This window comes from Solanum tuberosum, unplaced genomic scaffold (genome assembly GCF_000226075.1).
Source record: "Solanum tuberosum cultivar DM 1-3 516 R44 unplaced genomic scaffold, SolTub_3.0 scf00562, whole genome shotgun sequence".
NCBI lineage: Eukaryota > Viridiplantae > Streptophyta > Magnoliopsida > Solanales > Solanaceae > Solanum > Solanum tuberosum.
In genome coordinates, this window is record NW_006239494.1 from 197,801 (window position 1) to 203,376 (window position 5,576).

At 33.6% G+C, this 5,576-nt stretch overlaps 1 pseudogene; it reads right to left on the reverse strand.

The window, feature by feature from the left end:
- Positions 1-507: 507 nt before the first annotated feature.
- The window catches only part of LOC102591995 (periaxin-like), a 21,055-nt pseudogene continuing 15,986 nt past the window's right edge, over positions 508-5,576 (reverse strand).

Consider the following 5,576-nt stretch of genomic DNA (forward strand, 5'->3'; position numbering starts at 1 on the left):
TTTTTCCACTCATCCACCTACCAAGTCTCTAGGATAAGAAACTATGTGCGGTACTGACGAGGTGTCGAAGGATTCTAGTGATGAGGCTTCAGTTCGCAAGTCGATGCAAATCAACACCCCCTCCCAAACTAAAATTTTCTTTGAGTGCAGGAACACATGAATCAAGAAAATAACATCAAGTCTCGGGGCATGACCGGAAATGCCATTCAATTTCTCACAATCATGAACCAAAATACTCTTTCTCTACTTCATTTCCCGGAAATACTTCAACTTGTATCTTATGACTAAAATATATTTTGTTTAAATCTTTGCAGGTACGCTCAAGATCTAGATCAAATACTGAAGAAAAGAGGGCCCTCGTAGGAAAATATGATGTTTAATTTTCTGTCAAAATAACTCCATCAACTGGAGCTTGTAGCAAACATCATCAAACTTCGCCAACCGGAGGCTGTACATAGCAAACGTCGTCAAACTCCGCCACTTGGAGGCTGTACATAACAAACATCGTCAAACTCCGCCACCCGGAGGTTGTACATAGCAAACATTATCAAACTCCACCAATCGGAGGCTGTACATAGCAAACATCGATCGAACTCCGCCAATCAGAGCCTGTATATAGGCAAAAAAAGTAACACTCCGCCAGTCGGAAACTACAACACAGTGACGTCACTGAAGCTCCATCGATCGGGGGCAAGCACGCATAGAAACACTGTCACACACCGACAATTAAATTTACATTACAATCTTTACACAACTGGATACATGCTTTTACATTACAACAGCCCCGCAAGCCAGAGGCTTTACATTACAAGCTTTACACAGTCGGATACATGCTTTTACATTACAACAGCCCCGCCAGCCGGAGGCTTTACATTACAAGCTTTACACAGCCGGATACAGGCTTTTACATTACAATAGCCCCGCCAGCCGGAGGCCTTACATTACAAGCTTTACACAATCGGATACAGGCTTTTACATTACAACAACCCCGCCAATCGAGGGCCTCTACATTACAAGTTACTGTACCTACATCACATTCACAATACAAAAAGAGACATCAACAATCGTTTGAACATCTACACTCTACTCTTTACATTACTGTTTCAATTTATAATTTTTGAACTGCAATAGGTACTTTTCACCCTTTTACATGTTTTGCAGGACAATGCATTACAACGAGGAACTCCCTCTAAGCAGCAAACTAGGCAAAGTTAGTGCAATGTCAAGCATCACTAGCTACGTCAATGATTCACTTTCAAAACTCAACTCGACTCGATTTTCAGAAGTTCAGATTTAAGTCTTACTTATAACTCTCTCATGTCTCAGTTCATTATAACTCGACACTGGGGCAATCTTTTTGAAAATTCATCTCTCTACCATAAGTCTTTAGAAATTGCTACGGAGCATTTCTCATTCAAGTTTATTTAGAACTATATTTAATCCCTCTATTCATGCTAATCTCTTCATACCTTACCACCAAAAGATTTCAGTATTACCATAATTCGATACTGGGGCAAATTTTTAATAAAAATTTGCTATGTTCTCGAACTACAGTGGCCTGATTTCTCATGAAACCTGGGATATTTAGGTAGCTCGAAAGCCAGAGCTCGGCCATAACTCTATAAGCATTCTAGGCAAGTTATTGCTCAAAGTGTATTTTGGTGGGTCGCCTAAAATTGGATTGTGTCAATATTTCTTTGTCCGCGTCTTATTTAGTCTCTTCCATGGACAAAGAAAGGGGCAAGCTATTGACACCCAATTTTAGCTCTCCACATTTAACTATAATAATAGTAATAATAATAATAATAATAATAATAATAATATGTTATGAAACTTTTATAGGAACACGAAAAGATTTCTAATTATTTATTTTTACCTCATAAATTTATTTTCAATTTTCTTATAAAAAATTAAATATATTATATATATATTACTACTTACTTTCTCATTTTTTAAATAAATGTCATTCTTGAGAATTGAATCTATTTGTGTTCAAATATAATTTCTTTTGTCGCAATAGATATTTTTCGTACATTTATTAAAATTAGAAAGCTTATTTAATTAATGAGTTACTAATTTATATTGATTTAATTTTTAAGAGTGACTAATTTTATCAAACAAGCTAATCTTGCAAAATAATTATTTTTAATTTAATAAATTATAACTATTTGATAAAAGGAGAGGATATAATTTAAATAAATTTAATTTGAGCAATTTTGACAATTCAAGTCCCCTTAAACCAACCAATTCGTGTATGCCACGTAGGTGAGCACATGGATTGTGTTTCTTTAGATTCAATCTCGGCCCTACAATCTAATCTACTGGCTCTAATTAATCCATCCTTTTACTATTATTAATATATATATATATATATATATAATTATTTATTTTTAAAACCCTTTATTTTATTAACCGTCCGAGTGCTTGATCGGACGGCCAAAATTAAATCAAGACTTTTCAAAGATAGTACAACTCCCCATCGCCTCAAACTTCTTTCTTTTCCCAGGCAATCACGCTTCTCTTTTCCCAAGTTCCTTCTTCCCCAGAAGTTTGTATCTACGGACCATCGGAAAATGGCAATTTCCGGTGGTCTACAACATATCTCCCTACCCTCCATTAATCATAGCTTCCCTCTTGTCAACTTTACATCCCTTCCATCATTTTTTTGAGCCAAAACAGACCTCAAAAGCCCCACCACCGCCGCTGCTACAACTGAAAAGGTGGAGAACGTGAAGGACCATCGGATTTGGGATCATTATCCCCTTAATCCGATGATTGTGAGATTGGAACCCCCAAGCCATCACTCATTCTTTCGAATCAATCTGAAAAAGGTTGATAATATTTTCCTTTCCTCCATCATTATTTTCTTCTAAGATTTGATCTTTCAAAGATTCAAATTCGAATCATTGAAGCCTCCCCCAACTATAAAATGAGGAGTTTGGTCCTCATTCGAGGATCATCCGGAAAATCAACCAAGAGTAACATCAAAATCTAAAAAAAACATACCCAAAGAATGACCTAACGACATCCGGAAAAAAATTGAAAAATCAAAGAACAAAGGAAAAATGGGAATAAACACGCACTTCAAGCATTAGATTTCAGAAAATTTCTCTCTTCCTTCATCTTTCCGTTTTCGGCTTTAAACTTGAATCTGCAAAAGGGTTGGAAGTTGGAATTTTTTGACGTAAAAACTTTAGTTTGCTGCTCAACACAAGGTAAAAACTCTTTCATTTTGCTTTGCATCTTCTTCTCTCTAATCTGATATCCTTTATGAAAGAGTGAAGTATATACGTATGATTTATTTTGTTTTGGCGTTAGTAATGTTCTTTGTGGTCCTTTGAAAAAGCAAGTTTATGGATGCTAATCTTGTCTTGTTATTCTGTTTTTGTGTGTTTGTAGTTAAATACAAGTTAGAATTACCGACATATATTATTGAAAGAAGATTAGTCATGTCCATCCTAAGAATTAAAAATAAATAAATAATAACTTTTCTTAAAGATTTTATCGCAGAATGGTGATCAAATTATATTGTTTATCAATATGTCTCTCAAGTTCATATGATATCTTACTTCCTTAGTTTACAGTAAACTATTTATTTCTTGTGTGAATTAGTAATGTGAACCTTGGATAGTGTGGAATTTTCTTTCCCCACTTATTATAACATAGTTCCGATCTTTCTTATTTTCTACCTATGTTTAATTTCGACTTTGAAGCTGTCCATGTTAATAGTTTGCAATATATTTTATTTTAGACGTTTGCTAGTGTGCATCAATATCCTTGCTATGTGAGCTCTTTTTAACGATTTGTTGTCAACAAGAACTGGACATGAATGCCTTGTTTTCCTCCCTCCCATTTGGCTTTGGTTATTTTTTTATTTTTTTATAAGTACATACTTTCAAATTTCATTGAGCAAATTTTTGCAAACTAATTGTGAGTGTTGTTATTTTGCTCATGTGAGTTTACTCGGGAGATGTATATTTTTCTTTAGCATGTTTACAACTAATGTTTTATTAGCACATAATGACATAACCAATTGATTCATATTCGTCCATTTTTTCATTTGTTAGGATTGTTCGTTTTAGGTAAATGCCCAAATAGTTTAATTAAACTATGTCCCCCTCCATGTGTTGCTGCTATACATATCAAGTTTGCTAATTTATGTTGGGGTCACGACAACTTTTGTATTGGAAGATTCCTAGTTAAATTAATTTTCTTTATTCATAACATATTCTATTATCACTTTAGCTCAAAATTCCTAATCTTTATCTCCCTATTTTGTATGTTTCATGTACAATCGGAGGGCTGGAGTTTCTACTTTGGAACTCGTTACTGGCCTAAATTATTAGGCCAACAACAATTAGGATCATCGCAACGCTTGGAGTCTCGCAAATTAGGAGTCCAATATTTTCTTAGCCTTTCTTTCGTCGTTCTATTTATGTTGTTTTGATATGTTGGCTAACCTTTAGTTACATTCATAATCTATGTATTCTATCTGCGTATATTTTTCATCGTTTATTATTATTTCTGATATTTGTTTTTTCTTTGGATTTTTAGGTAATTTACAATCTCTAGCTATATGTCCTAATTTTCCACAATTATAACAAGTACACTTCGTTAGTTTCCTTTTTGGTCTATATGGTCTTTGGTTTGTAGTTTTTACATAATATCTTCTTCTTGGTTTTTTATATTTATATTTTGATCTGTTATTTTTATTATATTTCTTTCTATTTTTATAATACTTATCCGTACAACCAAATTGAGGTGCTGTTTTATTTTTGCAACATGCCTAAGTTTTTTTACTAATTATTTTTTCCATTTTTATTTCTTCTTTATGTTTTTCACATAGTTCCATAAACCATCGTTGTAAGAATGGTATCAGAGAAAAAGACATATAACTACATCACACGAACATATGATAGAAGAAGATAAAGACGGAGAAGAAGATAAGAAGTTTGGTATATTGTTTGTCTTTTATTTTGAAGCTTATTTTACGTGAACTAATATTATTTGTTTATGAATTTACATGAGACACCGTTACAACAAATCATACAAAAGATATTTTCTTAAAAATGGGTTAGCATTTTCACTTATAACATTCTTTCAGGCCTTTTGAGTTGAAAAAAGGGGCTTATAGTTTTAAAAGATTTTCCAAATGAAGTTTCAAAAGAGTGAGGAAATTTTCATTTAGGTACTTAACTAGAAAAATAAAACTCATGAGTTGGGACTTCCAAATTAATTTAGAGATACATAAAGGCTAAAATAATATTCATTTAGGCCAACTCATCTGTCACGCCCCAAGCAACCCCCGAGATGCGGACATGGGACCTAGAACCACAAGTGATCCCAAGCTAACCCTGCTGGCATGATCACGAGCACACTAAAAATAATAAACTGATGCGGAAGCTAATTCATAAATAAAATGAAAAGATGGGGAATACCCATATACTATAACTGAGATAAATGATAACTGATGAGTTTAATACAAAAAAGATATTAACTCAATACTAAGCTGAATCTAACTATGTCTAAAATAAGCCTCTAAACTGACTAGAAATGTTGGGACATGCCCCAACTAG